The sequence below is a fragment of the Capricornis sumatraensis genome, chromosome 23, assembly GCF_032405125.1.
Source record: "Capricornis sumatraensis isolate serow.1 chromosome 23, serow.2, whole genome shotgun sequence".
In the NCBI taxonomy this organism is placed as follows: Eukaryota; Metazoa; Chordata; class Mammalia; order Artiodactyla; family Bovidae; genus Capricornis; species Capricornis sumatraensis.
In genome coordinates, this window is record NC_091091.1 from 24,274,651 (window position 1) to 24,290,357 (window position 15,707).

Genomic DNA, 15,707 nt, shown 5'->3' on the forward strand with positions numbered 1-15,707 from the left:
TTGGAATAACCTCACCCATTTTCTACTTCGAAAGACTGATGCGCTCTACACTGCTTCTAAAAACGACGGAATTGGTTCCTTGCAGAAGGCAATGGCAGCCCACTCCAGTACTCTTGCCTGGAAAATCCCATGGATGGAGGAGCCTGGTGGGCTGCAGTCCATGGGGTCGCACACGACTGAGCGACTTCACTTTCACTTTTCACTTTCATGCATTGGAGAAGGAAATGGCAACCCACTCCAGTGTTCTTGCCTGGAGAATCCCAGGGACTGGGGAGCCTGGTGGGCTGCCGTCTATGGGGTCGCACAGAGTCGGACACGACTGAAGCAACTTAGCAGCAGAAGCAGCAGACAATATTCTGTTTGCATCAGATGCGCGGAGCCCTAAAATAGTTGCTATAACGATGTTGCATTATGAATAATAATGATTTCAACTTGAGTACCAGTGATGTTGTTCTGTGCAAGAATGTTTCCATTAGGAAGTATGAAGTTTCTACTTTGAAATATGTAAGTTTATTTGGAGGAATTAAGGCTTGTATTGCCACACGGTGGAAATTTAATCATAATTCAAAGGCTATGTGTGATTCCCCATCACATAAAGGAAAGTTCATTCTATTTAATTCAGCAAATATTTATTGAGGGCCTGCTGACGCAGGAACTGAGACCTACCACTGCATCCCAATCCCCCAATCTTATTAGAAGAGAGATTTGGAGCTGGTGTACTTTATTCTTGGAAAGATATTGGCGACTAATGTGAAGTTTGGAAGCCATATTCAGAGAGGAGTCAAATGTCCCTTAACGAAATAATGCTGTGGGAAATGACATCTGTGAAAGAATGTGTTGTCACCGAGTAAAATTGATGTTGACTTGGGAGTGGTGTACATACTTCTCAGGGAACTGGTGAAGATATCAAAATTCCTTTGCTCATTTTGGTGAAACTGAGCTGGATTTGATGCTGAAACCAAAAAACTTGGATTGTGACTCAAACCCCTAAGTTAGAACTTCAAATGCTGCCAAAACTCAGATTGAGACTTGAATCCGTGGTATTTCAACTGAGATCACACATCTGGTCTCAGGACTTAGTGAAGCTTAGTTTCTTCTTTAAAAAAAAAAAAAAGTATTTATTTATTTTTGGCTGTGCAGGTTGCTACACTGACTTTTCTCTAGGTGTGGTGAGCAGATCTACTCTTTAGTTAAGGGGTGCAGGCTTCTCATTGCAGTAGCTTCTCTTGTTGCAGAGCATGGGCTCTAGGGTGAGGGTTTCAATAGTTGTGGCACATTGGCTCTGTAATTGTGGCTCACAGGCTTGGTTGCTCCATGGTGTGTGAGATCTTCCTGGACCAGGGATTGAACCTATGTCTCCTGCATTGGCAGGTGAATTCTTTACCACTGAGCCACAAAGGAAGCCCTGAAGCTCAGGTTCTTTATGTCTCAATGCAGAAAGAATTAAGTGAAAGATAAAGTTTTAGGTAAGAGGTGAGTTTATTTAGAGAGAAACACACTCTATAATGAGACTGTGGGCCATCTCAGAAGGCAAAATATGAGGTGGTTGTTTTTATGGACTGAGTAATTTCATAGGCTAATAAATAGGAGGATTATTCCAACTATCAATATTTTGGAGAAGGGGTAGAGATTTCCAGGAATTGAGCCACCACCTAGTTACAGTCAACCTCGAAACAGACATGGTGTATGTGGGTGTGTCATTTAGCATGCTAATGTATTGCAGTGAGTGTGTGATGAGGCTCAAGGCCTACGGGAAGTCTAATCTTCTACTCTCTTGGACCTAGTTGGTTCTAACCACTTCTGGTTATATCTTCAAGGGCTGTGTCATTCCTTTAGAGGTTGTGCTTTGCCCCCTTCCATCCTTTTTCAGTCCGCATCCATGGCTCCTGAACTAGGCCTCACCTCTCTCTTTGACGTCCCCAAAGTCTGATCAAGCCTGAGATATGGAGGTTTGCAAAATCCAAGAAGACATGGAAGGAAGGAAGAAAATGTCTCATCCTATAAGGAGTGTAGAGTCTCAAGGGAAGAGGATGGGAACTGGACTATAACAGTGAAAGAGGATGGTTGAAGAAACTGAAAGAGACAGACCTAGATACCCAAGGTGCTCTCCTTAAAAGGCCTAAAACTGCCAAAGCCTCCACATAATTATGTTAAAAGCCATAGTTTTTAACCATGATTGACATTGTAAAAGCTATCTGACAAAAGAATTGCTTCTACTGTGCATTTCAATAGTATAATTTTAAATTAGTATTATATCAAAATAGTAATAACAATGTTAATAAAGTTTTACTTTATGTAAAGAACATGAAATATTGAAAACCCTAAAATTTTTAAAAATACAATCAAGATTTGCAGTATTTTCAAAGCTGATAAGCTGAGTAAATTATGAACTTGCATTACTGCCATGGGGGCGTGTCAATATAGTGGGTAAACCAAAATATCTGCAGCCTTTGTCAGTCCTTTGGTATGATAGCTAGTTTTTTTAATTTAAATCACTTTTTTATTTGTTGGCCACACCATGCGGCATGTGGGATCTTATTCCCGAACCAAGGGTTGAAGCAGTATCCCTTGCAGTGGAGTGGCAGAGTCTTAGCCACTGGACCATCATGGAAGTCCCATGATGGCTAGTTTTATGTGTCAGCTTGGCTAGGCTATAATATAGTTATTCAAAAGCTTAGGTGTTACTGTGAAAGTACTTTGTACATGTGATTAACAATCAGTAACTAAGTAAAAGATACTATCCTTTATAATTTGAATGGATCGTATCCAATAAGTTAAAAAGCCTTAGAAGCAAAACTAAGATTTCTCTGAGGAAGAAATTCTTTCTATAGACTGCATCATCAGCCCGTGCACAGGAGTTTCCATTCTGTTGGCCTGCCCTACAAATTTCAGACCCTGCTTAGCACGCACTCACAATCATATAAGTGAATTCCTTGTAATAATAAATCTTATATATATATATATATTCATCTCCTACTGATTATCTCTCTTTGGTGGAACGCTGACTTATGCATATGACAAATGGCTTAATTATGTGATATTTGTAATATGCAGGCCTTCCACAATGTATCTCTTGTGTCAAATGAGAATTTCTTGTACTCCATTGTGATCATGTGGGTTACTACATCCAAGTTATATCTGGAGCACTTATCTGGGATCTTTACATTTTGATAAGGCACCACAGCTGAGTCATGCCTTAGATTGAACCAGAACTTCTCTCTCAGCCCTGGATGCTATCTTGTTAGAATGGTATAAATGTAAGACAGCAAAAACGGATCTAGCACAACCAGTAATTCTAGTCCCTGTATCATGATTAGTTGTAGAAAATGTAAAATATCAATATTAGAAGGTGTTTTTGTTTGTTTGTTTTGTCAGGGGAGGGAGGTTTGCTTTGATATTTCAAACAGACATATCTAGGGGTTTCCCTGGTGGCTCAGTGGTTAAGAATCCACCTGCCAATGCAGGAGACACGGGTTCAGTCCCTAATTCGGGAAGATCCCACATGCCACGGAGCAACTAAGCCCACGCATCACAACTATTGAGCCTGTGCCCTAGAGCCTGGGAGCCACAACTGCTGAGTCCATATGCCACAGCCATGTGCCACAACTGCTGAAGCTCGTGCACTCCAGAGCCTGTGCTCCACAATAAGAGAAGCCACTGCAAGGAGAAGTCCTCACACCACAACTAGAAAGGAGCCCGTGCTCTCCACAACTAGAGAAAAACCCGCGCAGCAACAGAGACCCAGCACAGCCAAACACAAATAAATAAAAGCAAAAACATATCTAAAAATCATTGGGAATTCCCTAGTGGTCCAGTGGTTAAGATTCCCAGCTTTTATTGCTGTGGGCCAGGGTTCAAGCCCTGGTTGAGAAACTAAGATCCTGCAAACCACTTGGCATGGCCAAAAAATAAAAATCAATATTAGTGCATGCACTAATTCACTATGTCCCTCACGAGATAGCAGAGTCTGGTGGACTGTAAAGAATAGTGGGTCTCTGGGAACCAATTTTCTTTCTTGTGAATTTGTTTTTATTGGAATAAGAAGGGTGGGTTGGGAAATATCTCCACGGGCTAAGACCCATCTGGGAAATGTCCATTCTAATCTTCCTGGTACAGCTTTTGGAACACTCTTTCTGTTGGAGCTGCTGCTCTTGCTGCCAGATGCCTTCAGGTCCACTCCTTCTGAACACCAAAATTATAAAGCAGATCCATGACCAACATGATAGGACTAGTTGCGGGGGGGTGGGGTGGTCAAGAAATCCATAAATGCTCCTTGGAACTTGGAGTGATTTCTTTTGTTTGTAAATAAGTAATTCACCAAAGACTTTAATCAGCCTGACAGTTCTCAAAAGGCTAAACTAAGAGTTACCATACAGGGAATTCCCTGGCAGTCCAGTAGTTAGGACTCCACACTTTCATTTCAGGGAGCATGGATTCGATCTCTGGTCAGGCAACTAAAATCCCTCATGCCTGCATGGCCAAAAGATAAAGTTACTATATAACCCAGCAATTCCACTCCTAGGTGTATATTTAAGAGAAATGACAATATATGTCCACTCAACAGCTCTTACGTGAATGTTCATAGCAGCATAATTTATAGTAGCAAGAAAGAATTCCAATAGTCATCAAGATAATGGATAAACAAAATGTTGCCTGTCTATTCCGTGGGATATTATTTAACCACAAAGTGAAATGAAGTACTGAAACATGCTACAACATGAGCGAACTTTGGAAACATTTTTCTAAGTGAAAGAAGCCAGTCATAAAGGATCACATATGGTGTGGCTTTGTTTATAAGAAATGTCCAGAAGAAGCAGATCCATACAGACAGGAAATAGAATAGTGATTGCCTTTGACTGACGTGTCTGGGGTGAATGGGGTATGTATGTTTAACAGGTACAGAGTTTCTTGTGGGAGTGATGAAAGGCATAAAAATTTAATATGGTGATGATTGCAAAAATCCACTGGACTGTACACTATAAATGGGTGAATTGTATGATATGTGAATGATTCTCAATAAAGATAGCTAAAAGTAAAATGGCAAATATGAAAATGGTATATTATGATTACATTAAACTTTCTCTTCAACATTATGTTCAAAGACTTTGGAGACAAAAAAGAGGTTATAAAAATTGTGTAATAGAAATAATTCTTGAATTTTAAAAAAAGTCCTCAAACTTTTGTTCATCAAAAATTTTGCCCCGCCCCCCAAAAAAATTGTCCATCAAAAATAAGATGAAACTGGACCAAAGAAACAGACTAAATAAGATTAAACATTTTTTTTAACATGCTTTCATGAACTCAAAGATACATGTCAGGTACACATCATCATGTGTTAAGGAATGTTAGATAGCTTCTTCCTGTCCTTAAAAAATAGTTTAAAAGGGGTTTGTGTGTGTGTGTGTGTGTGTCCAAGCAAGCTAATGAAATGTCTCCAACTGATAGTTTTGAGATCCAAATATTTTAAAGTGTATAAGGCAGAGTTTTGTCATTTGGGGTGAGGGTATGTTTACATTGGTAAACACTCGATATAGGTTTAGCTTAATTCAGAGCAGATATTCTGCAAGATAAGGCAACCCATGGCTTCTTGGGCTTCCCTAGTAGCTCAGCTGGTAAAGAATCAGCCTGCAATGCAGGAGACCCAGGTTTGATTCCTGGATTGGGAAGATCCATTGGAGAAGGGATAGGCTAACCACTCCAGTATTCTTGGGCTTCCCTGGTGGATCAGATGGTCAAGAAGTGAAGTCACTCAGTCGTGTCTGACTCTTTGCGACCCTGTGGACTGTAGCCTACCAAGCTCCTCTGTCCATGGGATTCTCCAGGCAAGAATACTTGAGTGGGTTGCCATTTCCTTCTCCAGGGGATCTTCCCGACCCAGGGATCAAACCCGGCTCTCCCACATTGCAGGCAGACGCTTTAACCTCTGAGCCACCTGGGTTCAATCTCTTGATTGGGAAGATCCCCTGGAGAAGGGAACAGCTACCCACTCCAGTATTCTGGCCTAGAGAAACCCATGGACTATACAGTCGGATACAACTGAGCGACTTTCATTTTCACTTCTCACATGGCTTCTTGGTTGAGACTACAATCAGAACGGCCCACTGAGGAAAGAAAAGGAACCAGTTTGTGGCAAACCACTGGAAGATATTTAAGCAGAGCAACAATCTCCTTCAGATCACTTTGGGTCCAGATAGGTAGAGAACGATATAACTAAGCAATTGAAAGTGAATACTTTTGCATATGCTGTATAAATCATCCAGCAGCAATTTCTTGGGTTTGGGAGTTTGTTTTTTCTTTATTTTCCTCTTGTAAGAGGATACAATGCTCTTCCACTAGAAATATTGGAATTCTAAGGCAAAACCTCTACTCAGCAGTAGTCAGAAAAGACTGGAAAAGCTGATAGCCTCCTTTCAGACAGGACTTTAGCCAAATCCTATGAATGTTTGTAAGTGACAGAAGACCTTGCAGTTTGGAGGATAGTGGTTCATGCCCTACAGGATATTCAGGCAGGAGTGGACAAAGCATCAGTCAGTCACACAGTCCAGTAAGAACGGTCTCCCACAGTAGAGCCAGGTCAGGACTCCAGTATTATAGGAGAACTGGGTCACGCTCATCTTGCTTTGAACAGAGATAGAGACAGTTTGATGTAATAAGACATAGGCACCTGCCGCATGCATGCATGCTCAGTTGCTTCAGTGATGTCTGACTCTTTGTGACCCTATGAACTGTAGCCCACCAGGCTCCTATATGTCCATGGAATTTTCCAGGCAATCTTCCAAACCCAGGGAGCGAACCCATGTCTCCTGCATTGCAGGGGGATTCTTTACCACTGAGCTATGGGGGAAGCTCATGCACCTGCTACGCATAGTAAATAAGCCTATTCCCATTTGTAAGTCAGAGCCTGGTATAGACCCAGGCACAGGAGCTGGAGAAGTGTGAAAATGGTCACTTCTTTATAAAATAAAATTAAATTCCCTCAAGATGGGCAAGATCACGCCTTCACTTTATTAGGAAGGGCTTAGTTGGCATGGACAAAGATCAATGGTTGCCTGATGTCACCTGCCTGTTCCACAAGTCATATCATGTCCTGTTAATAGACCAAGCAACACAATCTACAATAAAACAAGTTATTGAAAATTCAGAGAATTTACTAGAGGAGGCAGCAATAGCACCTGGAAAGTAGATAAATATTTGGAGAAAAGAGGAAACCAAATAATGCATATGAGAGCACTAAATAGGAAACCAATATCCTAGAACAGAGACTAGGAAAAATTTTTTCTGTAAAGGTCCATATAATAAATGTGTTTGGCTTTGTAGGCCACATAGTCCCTGTGGCAGCCACTCAACTCTGCTGCTGTAGCTCAGAAGCAGCCATAAATAATATGTAAACAAAGAATTACATATGCCAATGGTCAACACCGAAATCAGATTGATTATATTCTTTGCAGCCAAAGATGGAGAAGCTCTACACAGTCAACAAAAACAAGAGCAGGAGCTGACTGTGACTCAGACCATGAACTCCTTATTACCAAATTCAGACTCAAATTGAAGAAAGTAGGGAAAACCGCTAGACCATTCAGGTGTGACCTAAATCAAATCCCTTATGATCATACAGTGGAAGTGCGAAATAGATTTAAGGGCCTAGATCTGATAGATAGAGTGCCTGATGAACTATGGAATGAGGTTCGTGACATTGTACAGGAGACAGGGATCAAGACCATCCCCATGGAAAAGAAATGCAAAAAAGCAAAATGGCTGTCTGGGGAGGCCTTACAAATAGCTGTGAAAAGAAGAGAGGTGAAAAGGAAAGATGTAAGCATCTGAGTGCAGAGTTCCAAAGAATAGCAAGAAGAGATAAGAAAGCCTTCTTCAGTGATCAATGCAAAGAAATAGAGGAAAAGAACAGAATGGGAAAGACTAGAGATCTCTTCAAGAAAATTAGAGATACCAAGGGAACATCTCATGCAAAGATGGGCTCGATAAAGGACAGAAATGGTCTGGACCTAACAGAAGCAGAAGATGTTAAGAAGAGGTGGCAAGAATACACAGAAGAACTGTACAAAAAAGATCTTCACGACCCAGATAATCATGATGATGTGATCACTCATCTAGAGCCAGACATCTTGGAATGTGAAGTCAAGTGGGCCTTAGAAAGCATCAGTACAAAGCTAGTGGAGGTGATGGAATTCCAGTTGAGCTGTTTCAAATCCTGAAAGATGATGCTGTGAAAGTGCTGCAGTCAATATGCCAGCAAGTTTGGAAAACTCAGCAGTGGCCACAGGACTGGAAAAGGTCAGTTTTCATTCCAATTTCAAAGAAAGGCAATGCCAAAGAATGCTCAAACTACCGCACAAGTGCACTCATCTCACATGCTAGTAAAGTAATGCTCAAAATTCTCCAAGCCAGGCTTCAGCAATATGTGAACCATGAACTTCCTGATGTTCAAGCTGGTTTTAGAAAAGGCAGAGGAACCAGAGATCAAATTGCCAACATCCGTTGGATCATGGAAAAAGCAAGAGAGTTCCAGAAAATCATCTATTTCTGGTTTATTGACTATGCCAAAGCCTTTGACTGTGTGGATCACAATAAACTGGAAAATTCTGAAAGAGATGGGAATACCAGACTAGCTACCCTTCCTCTTGAGAAATCTGTATGCAGGTCAGGAAGCAACAGTCAGAGCTGGACATGGAACAACAGACTGGTTCCAAATAGGAAAAGGAGTACGTCGAGGCTGTATATTGTCACCCTGCTTATTGAACTTATATGCAGAGTACATCATGAGAAACGCTGGACTGGAAGAAACACAAGCTGGAATCAAGATTGCCGGGAGAAATATCAATCACCTCAGATATGCAGATGACACCACCCTTATGGCAGAAAGTGAAGAGGAACTAAAAAGCCTCTTGATGAAAGTGAAAGAGGAGAGTGAAAAAGTTGGCTTAAAGCTCAACATTCAGAAAACGAAGATCATGGCATCCGGTCCCATCACTTCATGGGAAATAGACAGGGGAACAGTGGAAACAGTGTCAGACTTTATTTTTTTGGGCTCCAGAAGAATCACTGCAGATGGTGATTGCAGCCATGAAATTAAAAGACGCTTACTCCTTGGAATAAAAGTTATGACCAACCTAGATAGTATATTGAAAAGCAGAGACGTTACTTTGCCGACTAAGGTCCTTCTAGTCAAGGCTATGGTTTTTCCAGTGGTCATGTATGGATGTGAGAGTTGGACTGTGAAGAAGGCTGAGTGCCGAAGAATTGATGCTTTTGAACTGTGGTGCTGGAGAAGACTCGTGAGGGTCCCTTGGACAGCAAGGAGATCCAACCAGTCCATTCTGAAGGAGATCAGCCCTGGGATTTCTTTGGAAGGAATGATGCTAAAGCTGAAGCTCCAGTACTTTGGCCACCTCATGCGAAGAATTGACTCATTGGAAAAGACTCTGATGCTGGGAGAGATTGGGGGCAGGAGGAGAAGGGGATGACAGAGGATGAGATGGCTGGATGGTATCATGCACTCGATGGACGTGAGTCTGAGTGAAGTCTGGGAGATGGTGTTGGACAGGGAGGCCTGGTGTGCTGCGATTCATGGGGTCGCAAAGAGTCGAACATGACTGAGCGACTGAACTGAACTGATAAAACTTTATTTATAAAGAAAGACAGGTTTGAGAATTCCCAGACTGTCCAGTGGTTAAGTTAGGACTCCACACCTTTCCACACCCCCTCACCCCACCACGACAGCACAGGTTCAAGCCCTGATCAGGGAACTAAGGTCCTGCAAGCTATGTGGTGCAGCTAAGAAAAAAAAGAAAGAGGTAGGTTTTCTGACCCCTACTGTACCAGATAGGCTCTGTAACAGGAGACTCAGTGGTAAAGAATCCACCTGCCAACGCAGGAGATGTGGGTTCGATCCCTGTGTTGGGAAGATCCCCTAGAGGAGGAAATGTCAACCCACTCTAGTATTCTTGCCTGAAAAATCCCACAGACAGAGGAGCATGGTGGGCTACAGTTCATGAGGTCACAAAGAGTTGGAGATGACTGAGTGACTGAGCATGTTAAGCACTGTAGAACAACTAATATCCTAGAATTAGGTGTGGACTCCACACCCGTTGATAGGCTAACCTGGGGGGAGAGAAGATATAATAAGAGTTAACTGTATGAAAATGGGGATAGTGAAAGGGAAAGCTGCCCTGGTGACATGGGGAGCAGATGAATGGAAGATAAGTTTGGAGAGATAGGCTTTAGATGAGACAGGAAGGATCCTGGGGATCAAGGGAAGGAATTCGTATATTACTAAAACTGGGGTGGGAAGACATTGAAGGGTTTAGACATGTAAAATTTTAAATAAAATTACATTTCAAAAAATCATTCTAGTTACTAGGTGAAAAAGAAGGGATGTGGTAAGCTGAAAAAAGGCCCGCAAGAAGATATCTACATTGAATTCTGTGAACCTGTGAATGTTATTTGCAAAAAGGATCTTTGCAGACGCAATTAAAATCTTGAGATGAGGATCTAACCCTAGATTATCCAGGTGGGGACTAAATCCGATGACATGTGTTCTTATAAGGGAAAGGTAGAATGAGATTTGAGAGACAGAAGGTGAAAAGAGATGGACACATAGAGAAAGTGATGTGAAAACAGAGACAGACATTGGAGTAGTGTGATCACAAGTCAAGGAACATCAAGGAAAGCCAGTAAACACCAGGAGCTAGAAGAATTCAGGACTGAATACATTCCACAGAGCCTCTAAAGGGAACGGGCCCCTGACCACACCTTGATTTCAGACTTCTGGCATCCAGAGCCATGAGAGAATAAATTTCTGTTGTTTAAAATCACCAAGTTTGTGATAATTTGGGTTTTTCTGGTCATACTGTGTGGCTTGTGGGATCTTAGTTTCCTGACAAGGGATCAACCTGGGGCCCCAGCAGTGATAGCTCTGAGCCCTAACCACTGGACTGCCAGGGAATTGCCCTGTGATAATTTGTTATAGGAACCTCAGGAAAACTATTACAGAGGGTAAGGAAAGTAAAGAGATCCTTTAGGAGCCTCCTGGAGTAATCCACATGACAGCTGCCAATCAATGGCCTGGTCTAGGATGATGGCAGTGAAGAGGGAAATACATTGTCAGAATAGAGATCTATTTCAAACTAGGACTTGGAGAAGATTGACATGGGTTAATGAGCACAAGCCTCAGAAACCTGGATGATGGCCATGCCGATTACTGACATAGGGAGGGAGCAGGTGTGCAGCTCAGTTTTGAATATATTGTGTTTAAAATGCTGGATAGTCATCAAGAAGATATATAGAACAAAGTATTAGCGATACAGGAGAGAGGTATGGGCTAGAGATTAAAACTGGACAGTCCATGGTATTTATATTTCATGCAAATCAGTGATATAATGTAAGGGGAAAACACACAGAGAGATGACCGTCTCAAATCTAGCCCTGAAGAATATCAAAGTAGAAGAGCCAGATAGACCCAGCAATTCCATGTGTGGGTATATACCCAAAATAATTGAAAGTAGGATCTTGAAGAGACATTTGTAGGTCCGTATTCTTACCAGCAATATTCACAAATCCAAAAGGTGGAAGCAATCCAAGTGTCCTTTGATAGATGATGGATAAAGAAAATGTAGTATATACATACAATGGAGCAATATTTAGCCTCAAAAAGGAAAGAATATTTTTTAAACATTTCTTCAACATGCTCCATGCCACAGCAAGAGGAACCCTGAGAACATTATACTAAGTGGAAATAGCTAGACACAAAAGGACAAATATTAAAGGATTCTACTAATGTGAGGTATCTAGAGTAGGACATTCCTAGATGCAGAAAGTAGAAGGGTGTTTCAAGGGACTGGGGAAGAGGGAATAATAGGCAACTATCATTTAATTGGACAGAGCTTCATTTTGGAAAGATGAAAAAAGTCATGGAGATGGTTGCACAACAATGTGGATGAACTAGATGCCACTGTACTGTGCCCCTAAAAATAGCTGAACTGGTAGATTTCATGTTAGGTATATTATCACCAACTTTTAAAAAGTAATACATTCTCACGGTGAAGAATTAAAACAACATGAAAGTTTATAAAGCAACATCCGGAAGTCTTTCCCTACGATCACCCTCTACATGGACTTTAACACACTTATGTTTGTAAGATACCTGATATCACACTGACATCCGTGCACCTGCATCAGTTAGTCAGTCAGTCAGTCGGTTCAGTCGCTCAGTCGTGTCCGACTCTTTGCGACCCCATGAATCGCAGCACGCCAGGCCTCCTTGTCCATCACCCTCCCGGAGTTTACTCAAACTCATGTCCATCGAGTCGGTGATGCCATCCAGCCATCTCATCCTCTGTCGTCCCCTTCTCCCTTTGCCCCCGATCCCTCCGAGCATCAGGGTCTTTTCCAATGAGTCAACTCTTCGCATGAGGTGGCCAAAATATCGGAGTTTCAGCTTCAACATCAGTCCTTCCAGTGAACACCCAGGACTGATCTCCTTTAGGATGGACTGGTTGGATCTCCTTGCAGTCCAAGGGACCCTCACGAGTCTTCTCCAACACCACAGTGCAAAAGCATCAATTCTTCGGCACTCAGCTTTCTTCACAGTCCAACTCTCACATCCATATATGACCACTGGAAAAACCATAGCCTTGACTAGATGGACCTTTGTTGGCAAAGTAATATCTCTGCTTTTCAATATACTATCTAGGTTGGTCATAACTTTGCTTCCAAGGAGTAAGCGTCTTTTAATTTCATGGCTGCAGTCACCATCTGCAGTGATTTTGGAGCCCAAGAAAATAAAGTCTGACACTGTATCCACTGTTTCCCCATCTATTTCCCATGAAGTAATGGGACCAGATGCCATGATCTTCGTTTTCTGAATGTTGAGCGCATATCAGATGGTTATTTTCATAATTCTAGAGGTGGAATTGGTGGATCAGAAGGTCTAAACCTTTGCGTTTTGGCCAAACATTGAAATGGATAAGTTTTTATTATATTTTAAGCCAGGGTTTACAATGAAAGGTAAGAATGCAGTGAAAATAGGTAGTAATAGTTTAATTAGTACAACCATAAAGAAAGCAATTTATTAACATTTATCAGGAAACTTAAAAATGCTTGCACCTTTTACCTTACAGCAATTCCACTCTAGGAGTCTCTACCTCAAAGAAATAAACAAATGGATACATAATATTTAGCATTGTTTATAATAGCCAAAATTTGGGCAGAATGAATACTTTTTAATAAGGGAATAATCAAATAAGTTATGAAAAAAATTATGACTGTCTCCTTGTTTAAATACTACAGTCATTAAAAATGATGGTTATAAGATTCTAATAACATGATTAAAATTGTGTAAAAAAAAATAATAAAGTGATAGCAATGGTATACTTGGGATTTATGTGGTTTTCTTTGTCATTTTTGCTGTAATGTGGCTTATTTTTGCAGAAAAAATATTTGTTTAAAGATTGGAAAATAGATAAAAATTATCAAAAGAAAAGAAGCCCGGTAGAAACAAGTTTCTTCATGGAGATAGATATGCTGATGCTATACTTCATATGGAAAAACAAACACACAAGAATAACCAGGAAAACACTAGGAATGGACAATTTCTATAAACATTAAACACGTTATAAAGCCTTTCTAATGAAAACATTGTGGGGAATCTTGTGGTGGTCCAGTGGTTAGGACTCTGCACTTTCACTGCTTAGGACACGAGTTCAATTCCTGATCTGGGAACTAAAATCCCACAAGCTGTGAGGTGGGGCCAAAACCACACAAACGAAAGACTATTGTGTAAATAAATAGATAAGACAGAAACAGAATAGAAAATCCAGAAATAGATGTCAGTACATATAGAACTTCATCATATGATAAAAGTGGCATCTCCAAACACTAGGGCAAAGAAAGACTTTTTCTTAAAGGTCCTTAGGAAACCTGGTTAGCCATTTTGCAAGGAAAGAGTTAAAAGAGCAGATCTGGTTGCCTATGCCTTCCTGTCTTCAAGGGAACCTAGAACCACAATTGACCTTTGATAAACCTCTTGGAATATGGCCCTCAGAGTGTTTGTGTCAGTAATTGATGGTTTTGCTGTGTACACCTGGAGCAGTGGACCATGCCGTCGCAGCTTAGATTGATGATTTGCATGCACCTGATTTCATTGCTGGAGTCCAGCCTGTTGCCACGGCTGGTTGTGTAGCAGGATATGCCTACTATATGACCAGCTCCCCTCCACAAAAGACTCAGACTAAAACTCAAACAAGATTCCCTGGGCAGAGATACACCACATATTCTGTAGTCTGACGTGTGTGTGTGAGAGAGAGAGCGTGTCCCGTGTAGCTGTGGAAGGAATAGATGCAGAAGCCAGCATTTGTCCTTTGGCCTCTGCCAATGTACATCTTTTTCCTGCTTGCTTTTGCCATGCATACTTTACTGTCATAAACCTTAGCCTTTACTAGAAATGGCAACTGAATCTTGTGACTATGATTTATGAGTTGCCAAATTTGAAGAGGTTGCAGGACTTCTGAAACACTATTAAAATTTTTTTTATTTAGCTGTGCCGGGTCTTAGTTGTGGCACCTTCGATTTTCCTTGCAGCATGTGAGATCTCTAGTTGTGGCATGTAGGATCTAGTTCCCTGACCGGGATTTGGGAGCATCGAGTCAGCCACTGGACCATTAGGAAAGTCCCATGAAACACTTTTGAAAACGATAAAGTTAGATCTATATCTCACACCATGTATAAGATTCAGTCTCAAACTGATTAGAGAGCTAATTGGAAACTATACAGGCTCTAGAGAAAAACATAGGTGAGTTCTTCTTTAACTTAGATGAGAGAAAAAGATTTCTATCTTGATTTAAAATCCAGATGCAATAAAATATTGTAATTATGAGTTTATTAAAAACAAAACTTCTGCATGACCCCCAAAATATAAACAGTATCAGAAGACAATGGACAAACTGGGAGAAAATATTTGTAACACTTCTTGGATAAAGAGTTAGTAAACCTAACAGATTTTTTTTTTAAGTTTTTTTAATTAGAGAAAAAAAGAAAACTTCATTCCCCCAAATAATATAAAAACAGCTCCCCAGATATAGAAAGTTGTTCAAACTCTCTTAATGAGAGAAGAGAAAACATAAAAATGACACTGAGATTACCGGGTTCTGGTCAGGACAGTAAGGACTTTATTTACATTGTATTTCCACATTAAATACAGGTAAAACCTCTAGACAGAATACATGGAACAGCTACCTCAAATGTCAACAAACAGGTTAGGGAAGGAAACAAGAACTCAAAGTACCACTGAACCATCACTGCATTTCCCACTTTGTTTTTCCTCTGGTATCTCCTGGCCTGAACTCAAAAAACAAGCTAAAACTCAGAACTGTACACCAGGAACAAACTGCTAGAACTCTAAGAGAAATTTTCTAGCACAGTCTGAGTGTCAAGAAAAGGGGCCTCCATAGGTCATAGGGAGTGAGGGAATCCAAAATGTCCTTTGTTTTTGCTTTCCCATTCTGTCCCACACCAGGCCTTAGGCAAAGCCACAGTGGCAATGGAGCAGTTCACAGAGGAGGCCAAGCCAGCACCTTAAACTCTGAGACAACTCTCACCCCAAGAACGAGGGAGCACTGCTAGTGCTCTTCCCACGATTTATCCTCTTGCTGGGACCCAACGCAGTTTCAGTTGCAAGGAGAGCACAGGAGAGC